Source organism: Rhagoletis pomonella, unplaced genomic scaffold (assembly GCF_013731165.1).
Source record: "Rhagoletis pomonella isolate Grant_MI unplaced genomic scaffold, Rhpom_1.0 Rhpom_scaffold_00007, whole genome shotgun sequence".
NCBI classification, from domain to species: Eukaryota; Metazoa; Arthropoda; class Insecta; order Diptera; family Tephritidae; genus Rhagoletis; species Rhagoletis pomonella.
Genome location: NW_023458561.1, coordinates 34,699,998 through 34,714,655, shown reverse-complemented (window position 1 = coordinate 34,714,655; position 14,658 = coordinate 34,699,998). Strand labels below are relative to the sequence as shown.

Genomic DNA, 14,658 nt, shown 5'->3' with positions numbered 1-14,658 from the left:
TAAACATCTGCTGTTTCTAACCATTTGGCCGGACACTGTAAATATGTAAACAGGTAAATACATATGTATGTATATATGCGTTACGTTAAGTTCAAGCAAATTGAACAGATCATTTGAGATTAGAGCGTGAAAAGCTGAAAAGACTGCAAAAAAAAACTCAGAAAGATGCAATTAAACACAAAACTAAAGGAAATAAACAAATTCGCATACTTATTACTTATTGTATATATTTGTACAATAGCAGATATTATTTGAATTACGTGTGTTTATCTGGGTGGCGCTGTGGCGACTGTGGAAACTGCCAAATTTAACGAAAACCTGGTACATACATATCACTTTAATCACTTGATTAGCCAGCGAAATGAGTGAAAGCAGATTCACAGATTCATTATAGTTATGTGCATGTGTAAATTTTTATATTTGTACGCAGTTTTTTTACGAAGAGTGGCATCGAAAGCCTATACCCGCCAGTGTGGAACTTTAACCCGAACTAAACCTCCAACTGTCAAGTATTTCGTCGGGAGGCGGTTTGAGCACTAGGTTCGCACGTTCATCCCAGTCGGATGTACTCAGTTCTGGGCTACAGTAAGTTTTACCACGTCTTGTTTAAAGTGAAATACCTTTTTCTAAACTATTTATTTATCTCTTAGAGTCGTTTGACTAGCTTGGATTATATCGGGTACAAGGCATTGCAGGTTATAATTTAGCTCCTATATGCCTTAAAATTATGGCATGCCTTAAAGAATCGACCAATTTCCTTACATAATATCGGCCGCCTTCGACGAATTTGAGATGCACACGGCCACAAATATGAAATAAAACCCTTATAATTATCCCAACTTTGGACATTTCTTCGGTTTCTGTTCAACTGCTTTATTAGACTTGCTTTTTTTAGACTGGTAGAATATTTTCAAAGCCATTACTACTAATCTATAAAAAAACAATATGTAGTAGACTTGGCCTTTACCTGGGTTATTTAATTCCCGGTTATTTTTGATAGATTTTTCTTGCTAAAAGGCTCATAAACCTCCTTTTGACTGCCTAGATTTTAAATTCAATTCACATTTGCTTCATGAAATTTCATTTAACGTGTGTCAAACTTTTTGGCAAGCACACAATTTGGAAATCCCGAAAGAAACTGAAACGCTAGCTAAGGATCTAGTAAAAAATTACCTCTCGATTTCTTTCTAATACTTAGTTTGGGTTCGGCAAAGAAACGTCAAATTTTATATCAAACAAATGTCCTAATGCTGACAACACACGGCTACCCGTCGAAGCAGTGTGTTGAGACAACCCGCTTTTCTTGTTCAATACACACGTTGCTTGCCTCTACGGTTGATATTTTGATTTTCGGGCGACGATTGCGAAAAACACGAATTTCTATAACAATGCTACACACGAGGCAACGGTCGAAGCAACATGTCCTCTTCAACATCCACAGCCAATGAAAAACGTCAAAATTTCGTTAAAAACGTCAACCTTTGATTGTGACTTTGCTAAACAGAGTTAGAAACTATTTAACTGTACCTGTTGTTACTTATTTGGTTAATACTGGATAAGGTGAAAAAACTGCCTTTAAATTTGAACAAAACTAATAAGATATATTCAAGGATTTTCTTCGACAACAAAAACATTTTTCTCCTTCGCTTTTTTTGGAATCGAACTCGTAACCTACTAAACTCTTGTTCGCAACTCTATCTGTTTAACTATGGAGGTTGCTCTTATGAAATAATATGAATTACTTGCAAATAGAATTTTTGGGAAAAAATGATGCTGAAGAATACAAAAAGCTAGTTGGTATCTAAATCAAAATGGAAAATACTTCCCCAGGGCTAACTAGAATTGCAAATTGGTAAGGAAAAACCTAACATATTGACGGCCCCACTGTCTTATCCGATATACAGTCAATTCAACACACAAAAGTAAAACCTTTCTCGTCATACAACAACCACACTATTAGACCTCTCCTCATACCCGTACGAGTAAATATATGGTGTGGAAGCATGCACAATGGTGTCATCCTCCAGCTGAAGCATAGCACCAAGTACCACCGAATAATACTCGATAGCAAGCTGTCGTGGCGCTTCAATGTGGAGGCGAAGGCGAAGAAGGCCTCAGTGGCATTCTATGCATGCAGGAAGATACTGCGCTGCACCTGGAACTAAACGCCTTCTCTTTCTCACTGGAACTTGACAACGATAGTTAAAGTGATACTGTTCCATGGAGTATTGCTTTGGTGGACATCAGTGGAGAACACAACATTTCTATCAATCAATCGGCACAACAGGAGCGTTTAGGACTACATCAACGCCATCATTTTACACCTTGTTGCATCTGTTGTCGGCAGGGCTATCGACCAAGGATATAGCGTCCAAAGCTGCTGCCAGGCTGAAGGCTATAAGACAGTTTGTGCGTAGGACCTACTGAGACGTAGTAGAATAGCGTCAACTTTAGCCGGACGGGTTTACTACATGATCCGGAATCTTCACTTTGGGATGAACTTCGAGCCAATTTAGTGAGTATCTATATCGATAGTTAGGCTGTGATAAAGGCACAACAATCGCACAGCACATCCTCAAGAAGTGTGGCGGGCAGCTTTAGTTTTGCTAAATGCTAGTAGCTGTGCTGCGTTTCGTGCCACACCAAGGAAAGCTCGGCCATGAAAGTATCCAACGCTTCAGAAGTTGCAGGCCACATCCTCAGTCTGCATTAGTATGACAATCCGGCGGGAAATCTTGGGGAGGGCTTTGCAAAATCTCGTTGAGGGTACTTTTGACAATGACACCTTCGATAGCATGTGCCATACTGCTCTACGGCATTGAGTAGATTCTGTACTCGTAAATTGAATTCGCTCAATGCTGGCGCAGCCGGTCACAAAAATTCAGGAAGGAAGAAGGTGCTTAAAACAGTCACAATTCCGACTTCTCGGGAAATAAAGTATCCATGAATAATTCTGGATGCAAAACTATCGTGGAAATCTCAATGCCCTCCAAAGAATTGTCGGCATTGAGGTATGTCACGAAAGGGAATCCTTTATATTTATACCTTTATGATCAGACCCATAATCAGCTATGCGTCAGATTGTTAAAAAAAACAATCGCCGTTTGCTGTACGGGAGCCTTTCTCTACAACACCCGGTGCTGCTCTTGATGCACTTCTGCACTTACCGTCACTTTGTGTCTTCATACGTAGGAAGACCTAAGGGGCACCTGCAGACTAAAAAGAAATTGATCTTGGTATAACGCTGAACTTGGCTAGTCGGAGATTGTTTGCGACAGAGATCTGTGCACTTGTGTCTTTTCAAAGCCACAGGGTCGTACGCCACCATTGCCTTTATTGAGCACTGAGCCCGCACTCCCTCACTATCGAATCTTTACTGATGGCTGCAAAACTGGTTCTGGGTGACCTTTTAGCGACGATAATGTGCATAAACTTCACATTTCCATTGGGAATATGCTTCGGTCTTCCAGGTTAAGATATTTGCAATCATCAAGGGGAAGGAGTTTATGTAACTGTAGTGACAGGCAAGCTGCACTTAAGGCATTGGATAGCTCTTTAACTACTTCCAAACTGGTGCGGCAAGTCGCGACTAGCGATGCATCGAAACATCGATAATATCGGTTCAAAATTCGATGTTTGCCGTCGGTGTTTACGATTTTCTAATACCGCATAATTGGCGATACATCGATGCCAGTTTCAACGATGTTTTATATGTCGAATTTAGTGTGCATCAAATTTACTTTTGATTGAACTTACCTCTTATAAATTTGGGACCCATAGACCTAGCGATAGTAAGAATTTTAATTCTACGTACATATCTGTGTTAGTATGGAAAAGTAGCTTATGTCGAAAGGCTGGCTTTAGTATAATGCGGCATTGCCTTTATGCTTTAAACGACAAGGAATTTTTTGATAAGACTTACAGCCTTATTCTGTATCACGAACGATAGGCAACACGAACGATTCGTCTGCAGAGGAATGCTTCATAAATTATTCCGACGGCATCATTCTTTCAGGTTTTAACACAACCGGGACCATTTCAGCGTAATATATGAATAGCAAGACGAAGGCGACTGATAGAGTAATAAAATCACAATCAGAGATGTTGTCGTCCGCAGACGAATCGTTCGTCTTGCCTATCGTTCGTGATACAGAATAAGGCTGTTAATCAAAATATTGACTTGCTAGTATCGGAAAGAAATAGTCTTGCATGTTTATTTGCCAAAAATTGTTCAGCGCTTCAGCGTCAGTGAGTCACTCGCAATCATATGCCGATTTATACTAAATCCAGCCTTTCAACATAAGCTATTTTTCCATACGAACACAGATATGTATGTATGTATAAGTAATTATAGTAAGGGTATAGAAAGGTTAATTAAATAGTAGCAAATGCATCTATATCTATATGCATATCTATAATTGCATTACAGGAGACTGCATTGGTTGGGATTGAAAAAGATTAAATTTCTTTAATTTCACTAGGACCCCACACATAATTGTAAAACTCGGGAAACCATCGATTCCAATTCCAATGCATTTTAGCATCGATGTTGATTTCTTCGATGTATAGATGTTACTTTACAAAATTTGCAACCCTAGTCACGACTAAATTATGTTAGTTGCTTTACTTTGGATGCCAGTTCATTCGGGAGTACCTGGTAATGAGGCATCTGACCATTTGGCCAGAGAGAGCTCAGATCAGGTATTCGTTGGCCTGCAACCAGTTATAGCCCTCCCAGCTTCGGCCATCTAAGCCACCATTAGAATCTGGGTGAATACTTTGCTCAGCTATGACTGGGAAGCATCGAAGGGCAGGAGGGCAAAACGCATGTTGCCTTCAACCTCAAAAGGTCGTTCTAGTTATATGCTCTCATTGAGCAGACGGGAGAAAAATGTTTTAGTAATAAATATAAGAAAAGAGGGTCTATGATAAAAAAATGCGGTCTTTTACAAATGCTACATATTATAGTAAAAGAAACCTCGCGTGCCTCGGGCTATTACCGTTTTGATTCTAGTAATGCATTTTAAGCTTTACCTCAACTTTTTTGGAACTGTCAGTTAAGTTTCTTTGGCGCTCAAGGTCTCATATCTGTGGACTTTTGGAAAAACAACTTCTCTCGTGTGAGGTTATTTTCTCTTCAAAACAGTAATTTATTGAGTTCTTGAATGATATTTTTATGTTTAGTTATTAATAGGAGTAGTTCAAAATGATATCTTAATGAAAATTAAATAAATACTTAAAATTTGTAAAAGGAAGTTCCTTATAATTTACTCTAAAGCACATAGGTTTTTTTTTCAAAAGTCCACAAATATGTAGCATGTACTAACTATATAACAATTTTAGGACAAGTTCATTCACAGTTTCTCCGATAACTTCAATTATAATTTTTTTTTTATCAACATTTGAGACTCACCGGCAATTAAGGTCCAACCTTGAAAGGATTCGTTCAATTCATAACACCAACAGGCATTTAATTTTAATTGCTGCAAACATTCCATGCATTAATTTCACTTTCTTGCCACTTTCAATAAAATTTATTTTTTTTTTATTTTTTAATTAACCATGTGGTTTATAAATAAATAGTATGTATGTACAAATTATGTATGTATGTATGTCTATAAGCAGTATATAGAATATATATGTACATATACAAACAGACGCTTATGAATATACATACAAATACATGCAAAAATATATAGTGCTTTATTAATAACAATGCGATCTGTCTTATCAAAATACACAATGGCAGGCGACACAAGAAAACGAAGAGGTCGACCGGCCAACGCTGGAGAAGCTGAATGGAATTGAGCACGGCTACTGCACAAAGATCTCCGATCACCAGCTTAAGACGAACAAAACACTCAATTGGCACCAATTATTCATGATCTTTAATAAAGTTTTAATTACACTACAACGGTATTCAACTTAATGCAGCATACGAGTAGGTAAATGTGTACTTTTATGATTACTTCATAATCGATTACTTTATCCTAAACCAAATATAATCTACACAAGTCCACAAATAATTTTTTTTTAACTGTTTACTAAAGTGTGAATGATTTTAGTTGCGAATTTTTATTGAATTCAGCATTTTTTTAATTTCATTTTTCATTTCAATTATCTGCAGCTTGTTAGAATGTATACGATTTGTTTTTTTGTTTGTGTTTTAATTCGTTTTATATGTATGGTGCGTATAACGATAATTTAATGTGAATATCGTGCCCGCTCGCAACAACGTCTCTACATGGACTGATTCCATTAATGGTGCGCTGTTCGCCAAATGAATGAAGCTTTAATAATCTGCAGGGCGGCCCATTTTTTCACGAAGAGAACTCGCTTGTTATAATGTTTTTATATACATAGCTATTATTGAAGAAGACGATTTTTGTAGCTTTTTCAGAGAGTCATTTCGGAAGAGGCCTCAGTCAAAGAGTATCACAATATATGTACATAGATACATACTGAAGTGAAAATGCCGGTCTCTTAGTTCTCAAGCGCGGTTTTACTTAAACGCTTTTGATCAAAATTTATTTTTTATGTAAAAATGCAGTTTTGTGTTATTTCATTTCAACTAGGGCTAAGTTATAAACCTTTTACGTACGTACGTACGTGTGTGTTTCTGTATTTTTTTTTTTTAAAGAAAAAATTTTGTATTCTTTTTATTCTAGTGCTAGCGCTATTTATAACCGTCGAACCAACGATGCCAATTAAAAATGTCAAGTCCTCCATCTGGTCCATCCATCGCACAGGAAGTCTTCTTCTTCCACTTACGAGTTTCCAATACTAGAATACTTTCAGAGCTGATCAAAAGCTTTTTCTACTAATGAACTGAAGCATTAATCGAAACGAAATTTTTTACAAAATTTTAATCAGAACCGACAACCGAACCTTTTTTTTATAAAGGTTTAATATTCGACTTTGTGAGACAACATCAAGGCGCACGCCACAAGTCGGAGGAGAAGCTCGGTCAAACTCCGAAGTATTGTGCAAGCGCTAATCTATTATTATTAAACATTTCATGAGCATGAAATGGTATTACAACTTTGGTCCGATGTTTATAAGTTCCAGAATAAGAGGAGATAGACCAATGAAAATATATACTTAATGATTAAAACGTCGAGCTGAGCCGATTAAGCCATGTCCATCGGTTTGTATGCAATCTAGCCTCCCAGTTTTCGAAACGTCCAACTGAAATTTGGTAAGTGTGTATATTTTTAGAATGTACTAATCATTTGTCACTATAACATATACATAGCTCCCATACAACTGATTGTTCAGATATGAGATTTTTCGTGCGTTGGCGTTTTAGTAATGTACCACCTGTAGTTGGAGCTGTGATTTTGTCGATGAGTAGCAACTGTTGATTCAAGTAACTAAATTGTATTAGAGCACAAAATCAGCTCCGATTAAAACTGAATGTGTGTCGCCCGTCATCCAACTAGATGGTCGCCGCAGTCCCAAATCTAGTTAAACCGTCTCGTTGCCATAAGCATAAAGTTGAAGTGCCTTTGTTTTCATTGTCATCTTGACGAAGTTACGTGGTGTGGCAAAACTGAACCCGAGTCCACGAGAAACTGATAGCGATTGAGACGATCATAGACATGTAACCTTGTTCATTGTAAAGCCAAGCCCTTCTCCACTTGGTCTTTCCATCGCAGTGGGGGCCTCCCTCTTCCTCTGCTCCCACCAACGATTTCGAGTTGAATACTTTTAGAGCTAGCGTACTCGCTGTATTTCAATTCACCGCACTATGTCCATATCGTTGTAAGGCTCATACAGCTCATCGTTCTATCGACTGCGGTATTCGCCATTGCCAACGCGCAAAGGCCCGTAATTCTGCCGCCGAACCTTTCTTTCGAAAACACCTCATTTGACGAGAGTGACTTATAGAAAGTGATTTTTCTACGACAAGAGAGGACTTCACTTTTAAGGTTGACACTATTGGTATTAATGCTGGTTCCTTAGTAAACGAAGTGGTCTACTTTTTTAAACCTGTGACCGTCAACAGTTTTGTGAGCCATCACGCTTATGTCTTGATTGTTTTTCTGACGAGAGGAAACACTTCGTTTTGTCCTTGTTCATCACCAAACACACATCTTTTGCTTATCTATCTCATTCCGAGAAGGCAGAACAGACAGTCCTTTTTTGCCGGTGAGTGTCCTAATCTGCTCATTGAAAATGGGCCGGCTACATCCATTGGAATTCACTCGTATACTGCCTCACCTGGCCATCACTTCTGGTTTTCGGTCCGTAGCTGCAATATACTCACGGCAGTTAGCAATCCACACAGTGACACATTGACGACAACCCAGTAAAACATCTCCTTGATCTCCTCCAGAATCTTCGAGATTCCCAGGTGCCTTCCACTGGGTGCATTGAGGAATTCCATGAGAACGTCCGGAATTATAATCTCTTTAGTGAGCATTTTTTTGGCTTTAGTTTGAGACCAGCGCCAGTTATCCTCTGGAAAACTTTTTCTTCTGGTATTTCTCAAGGTAGGTAAAAACCTAATATGAAGATGTCTAAATACAACAAACATGTTTTCCAATGCAGTCTCTTAGGCACATGGTCCATAAGTCTTTCGAAAGAGCCAAGAGCATTGCATAATCCAAAGTGATTTGCCGTGAATTGTCACAGACCATCTCCAACGCTAAAGTCTATCTTCTTCACTTACCTCCACTTGCCCTCTTCAGATCAAGTGTTGAGAACCATTTCGTGCTAGTCAACGAGTCCAGAGTATTATCGATCATTTAGTTTCCGGTAGTTTACGCAAAACCGCATTTAGCCATCCGTGCTCTTCACAAGTACTACCGGCTAACTCCATGGACTCGCTGATGGTTTAATGATACCTCTTCCGCTCATTGCTTTTATTATGTGGCTGATAGCTTCACGTTTGTCTAGTGCAACACTCCGAGGAGCTTGACGGATCGGCCTAGCAGCACCCACGATTGAGAGAAATAGTGGTTGCGCCCATCACGGTACCGCTACGCCTCTCTCAGTGAATTTGACAGAATCGTTGTTTGTATGACGTTACACTTGTGCAACTTGTTTACGTTTTCCTTGCAACATTTTTTCTCTTCTTCCATTCTTGCTCACGATTTGGCATTTCTCTCTCGCAATTGCACCTGTGTGACGTCACACAAAAGTTGTTCTCAAAAATCCTCTCTGATGGGCGCAATCTTGTATTCTATCATTCTTGAGCAGCACCAGTATCGAGGCGATATTTTACAATGTTCGTTCTGCCTGGTTTGTTAATACCCCTAGAAGTTCCTTGCCTTGTTCTGGAGTTTTTCCTTCAAACCTTTCGTCCACACATTGAAGTCTTCCGCAATATCACCATCGCCAACAGAATCGCTTTCAAGTAACTTTTCGCTATCAGTGATGGCCTCAACCTCCTTCATGATTAGGTTCCCAATTTCGATCTGGATACCTTGGATCGCTACGCCAATTATGACTTCATCCACAATATCTGCCACTAGCGCGCCCTTTCCTATTGGCTCGTTTTAGTTTAACTATGGCTTAGTCAGCAGTGCGCGCTTCTACTCCTTAGGCCCTGGGTTCTAGGCGGCTGCCATTCTAGGTAGTCGGTTCGCTTACTCGTTGTCAGCAACTGCTATGTGACCTGGTAACCAAGTTAATTGGATCTCATTGTTCTCCGCTAGGTTGTTGAGTTTACAGTGCACTCAAGAACCAAGGAGGACTTGACCTCAAATGATGAGAGCGCCTTGAGTTCCGCCTGACTGTCAGGATAATTTCTTCGTAGGTTCATCTCTGCACACAGACAAATGGCACAGACCATCACTTGAAAGATACTCGGGTATGCCCCCATGGGCACCGAGAGTTTTAGCCTTGGTCCGTAGACGCCTGCCCAAATGCCGTCGTGAGTTTTGGAGCCGCCTGTATACATTGAGTCGAGCTCGCTTGGCTATACCTCTCCATGAGAGGTGCTCCAAGTTGACTTTGTGCAAAGCTCCATTTTGAATTTCTTGGAAAAGTTAACCACCTTAGGCGTATCATCTCTGGGGAGCAAAGCTAATGCATACACACGCCAGATGTTGAAGCTTGGTGAGGGATTGCCTTACCGTGGCAAGGGTGGCTCGAGACCCAAGCCACTGTCCCCTTTGAACTACATAACAGAGAGTGCTCACGAACTTCCCTCTAGCGATAATCACAATGTCATCTGCATAGCCTTGACAGCAAATGCCATTGTCCGTGAAAATCCGCAGGAGTTTGTCCACATCTAAGCTCCCCATGAGAGGGGATAAAACTCCTCCCCGTAGGCAACCTTTTGTAGTTTGTAGCTGTACCACGCTTCCTTGAATTAAGTACCCTGGCTATCCTCCTGAGGATTGTTGCCTGCACAATGCGTATTTCAAGTGCCCGGTCGACACTAACACGCCCCCTCGATGTCAATGAAGGTACAGAGTACTGTCTCCCGCACTCAAGGGCATTTTGTACTTCCGTAGATAAGGTGTACAATACAGTGTCCATAGGCCTACCTACTCTGTAGGCATGTTGGTCAGGGTGTAAAGGCGCCTATTTAAGAGTGGTGTTCCTGATTTCATGGTCGATAACCTTCTCCATAGCCTTAAGCAGAAAGGAGGTTAGACTTACCGGCCTGAAGGACATTGCGAGAGAGTAAGCACTCTTTCCTATCTTCGGGATAAATATAACCCGAGCCCTTTGCCACAGCTCGGTGGGCGAGCGCTAGGCTAGCCCACATGATGTTGACCAGGTGTGAAAGTATGAACTCCTTATCTTGCCTCAGCAACGCTATGCATCCGGAAAATGGGCCGAGGGCAGGGCAAGTGTACTTTCCATTGGCCAGCCGGATTGCTAGTCTGGTTTCTGTATGGTCCCTCGCCAAGGCTTTGTGCAGCTTAGCGGCTGCAGAAGTCGATGAGATGCCCTCACTGAACTTCCTGAAGCTGTCACATTTGACCTTCCTGATATCTTTAATGTAGTTGGCTAGACTGGTAGAATATTCAGCCCAGTGCCCTGTACGCTTTGATCTGTGGAGTAGTTTGCGTACCTCCTTTCTGAGCACCAATAACTCCCGAGACCACCAAGCATCCCTTATAGTGCCATTTAACTCATTACCGGTGCTCTCTAGTCTCATGCAGTCGACGTGCCTCAGTTATGCATTCTTGGTATTGCATGCGAGTTGTCTTATAAGGAATCTGTTAAATGAGTTTTGCGTGTAAGCGGCTATCTAACGCACAGCATTACATATGTAGAAGTCTGTTGGTTTTTGATTTCTATGTAAAAATGGCATGCTATGCAGTACAGTGCAAAGTATGCATAACTGAGCTATTACACTGAACTTCTGTTAAATTTGTCTTTAAATCTCGGTGTACTTTTACTAGTCGGTTTTTCTGGAGTTCCTTTTCACCTGCTTTGTTTTTACCTCTGCTCCTAGTGCATATTGGATAATCCTGTGGCCTGACAGCGAGGGCTTCGATGAGATCCCCATTGGATGACCGGGGGGCAGCCTATCTTTTTCTAAGCTCTAGTTCCTCTTCCCTAGTCCCTGTACAAATGTCGGTGATTTACCAACATTGTGGATACTAAGTTCTTCACTTAAAATGTACTCTAGGAGACCGTGCTGCCCCATTCAACATTGTGGGTGTTCGCATCGCACCCGATGAAAAGGTGGATCCGCCTCCTTCTACAAGGCTCCACTAGCTGCTGTACCTCGTGAGAGGGCGTTATTGCTGTCCCCGGGAAGTAGGCTGCAGCAAACGCCACCTCTAAACTTCTGCCGATTATCGACTGAGTCGTCTGCACTGCGGCCAAGTCCTATGTAAGAAATTCTGTCATGCAAAAATAATCAGTATTTTTTAAGCACTACACACGCTCTAGGCCTCTCGCAGGATAGGTCCCAAATTACCTTTGTTGTTATGGCTAAGGCACCTCACCTCGCCTCTGTAGGTTCACGGCTCTTGGATCCGTAGGATGCCCAGGTCATCCGTGACGAACCTGCTGGTGATGACCGCCGAAGCGGGCACTGCGTGGTGCAGGTTGGCTAGGCCAAGTACCGTGGAGGCAACCATCTATAGAAGAAATAAATCAGCTGATACGGAAAAATCTAAATTCCGCAAATTTCTGCGCTACGGGCTACAACTACGGACAAATTAAGCGGTGTTGAGTTTTCATTTACGTGGCGCTCTGGTAAGATATATCGGCTGCGTTTCTTTATACATTCCGGATAATCTTATGTCACAGCCGGAATAAACAGAATGTGTTTGAAATATATAGGTTAACATATCATCAGGAAGGTTCTATAGAATAAGTAAACGTTCAGAATGAATAAAGAAATGCAGCCATCGTGTCAGCTGCCTCGGGTTTACGTACCTGTGGGTTTATTTCGTTATTTCATTATTTCCTTACCCAGAAATTTATTAATTATTGAATCATGATACATTTACACTTTTTCACTACTGCACACACACAAAGACAATTAATTGTCAAGACAATTGTCTTCGTCGCCACAGAATATACAGCAATAAACCTTTTTGAGTACTCCTCGGGGGGTAAAATCTGATCAGGGTTCATAATGAGAAGGAGCATGAATTTTGCCGATTCAGAGTTGCATACAAATTTACTGTGGTATGAAAGGGAGCAACAGCCGCACTATGGCAGAGTGGCACAGGTAATTTTGTAAACAAACACTTTTCTTATAAATATAATAGATATCCAGCGTATAGCCAGAGGCAGTGGCATGTGAGTCTCACTAAAATCTACTCATCATGTTGGAGCAGCTCCGGGTAATGGACCATTGAATGTGTTAGCTGAACTTATGACCACCATAACCTTCGGAGTCTCCAAGCAAATGTGTGTCCTGAGTTTATACGGTAGCCATTCACAGCAATTACTATTATATGTGTGTATGATTCATATTTGTGACATTCTATATTTTGATGTTGAGTATTTTTGAGGAGCTCCGGGTAATGGTCGCTCAAACTTGGGTGTGCTTAATGAGTTCTATGGGCGGATGCGCTGGCAGGCTTTGGAGTCTCTATAACTATACAATCCTTGTTTTGTTTTGGAATAAAAACTTAAATATATTCGGAAACTTAGAATTTTTCCTTGATAAATCCAAAAATTCACGGTCTTTTATAAAAATATAATCAGTACTCAACTAAGTCGAAACTATTCTAAGTCACAGCTAAAGCTATTCATAGTCGCCTTAGTTTCGACTTTTCTGGTTAAGTACCAACTTAAAATTTAGTTTCGGCTGCAGCTGCAACTAACGGCCCTATTCCCACAACACTGACAAAACTCAGCGGCTGACTATTGCGTTTACTACTGCGCCTAATACTATGCCGCAAATTTATTTTAAACTCTCGTATGGTGACATTTGTCAGTGTTGTTATTATGACCTACTGAGTACGCGACAACGGCGAACCAACCCCAATGTTTATACATACATATTTTGTTTTAGGCGCAATAATTGTGACAATAGTCATACGATAAATTTTGTCAGTGTTGTGGGAATAGGGCGGTAAGTCGTAACTAGGAAGAAGTAGTTTATCAAATTAAGGGAACCAGACGAAATATGTCAAAATTAAGTTGGTAGAGGGTGAATTTGAAAATATTGAATAATCTCCAATTAAAATTTACAAAGATCGATCCATTTTAATCGGAAGATAAAATTAAATGCGTATTACAATTCGAGTAAAGCTACATCACAATTTTATAATTGGAATAATTTAGATAAATTCTCAAATAATAAGTCAGTTTCACGCTAGTTCTTTTAAAGTAAATTTGTGCATACCATTTAGATATCTACTATTTGTATGTTTCACAGCATGCTTTCGATAAACATCGACTTCACATCACTGCGTTTGTTATGGCTATTTCACACAATTAACAAGAAAATGATACCTTATTCTTTTGCATAATCATGCAATGAAAATAAAAATTACATAAACGGATGATCAAACTTGACATTATTTAATAAAAATGTAATTTTTCCAAAATATCGTAAAGAAAAATCGATACATTTTCACACTCGTTTTGCTATATCGTAAACTAAGCCGAAACTACTTAGTAGAAGTCTGAAATGCGACTATGAATAAAGGTAAATTTTAAGTTGGTACTTAAATTTAAGTTGCAAATTTGTTAGTTCCTTCAAAGTGAAATAGTGAACTGGCAGGTCCCTGAAACTCGCCCTCCTGTTATTCACACAATTTTCTGGTGACAAAATCAAAGAAGTAGTTTTTAGTAAACTTTTTTGATGAATACTAAAAATATATGGCTCTGAAAATTCGCTGCGTGAAATTTTTTTATTCTCTTTTTGTTCTTGCCTTTTTGTATTTGCCTTTGTAAGTTTTGAAAAATTTTTAAAATGACTTGAACGAGCCATTATAATACAGATAAGGTCTGCTATCAGCTTTACATTCCTATGCAAATTCTGAAAGAATATTTTCGATACTAAACTTTATTAAAATAAAATGTCGAAATCAGATTCATATAGAAACAAAGTCTTCGTTAATTAAAGCAAGAGATTTTCTTTAATATAATAATTGTATGGCACTCACATATCGACAAAGAACGTAAATAACAAGAAGGGACAACTCGATATAATTGTGGCGATAGTGCGCAACAGGGGCATGCCTTCTGTTTTCATCCATTCAAAAAACGTACTAGGGCAAA

The 14,658-nt window shown here is 39.8% G+C and overlaps 2 protein-coding genes across 2 annotated transcripts in view; both read right to left on the bottom strand.

Moving 5' to 3' along the window:
• Positions 1-6,264, bottom strand: part of LOC118742677 — a gene marked incomplete in the record, with an annotated part of 60,129 nt that extends 53,865 nt beyond the window's left edge. The window contains 2 exon segments of the mRNA XM_036474926.1: positions 5,425-5,521; positions 5,678-6,264.
• The window catches only part of LOC118742685 (G protein alpha o subunit), a gene marked incomplete in the record, with an annotated part of 381,368 nt that overhangs the window by 178,413 nt on the left and 188,297 nt on the right, over positions 1-14,658 (bottom strand).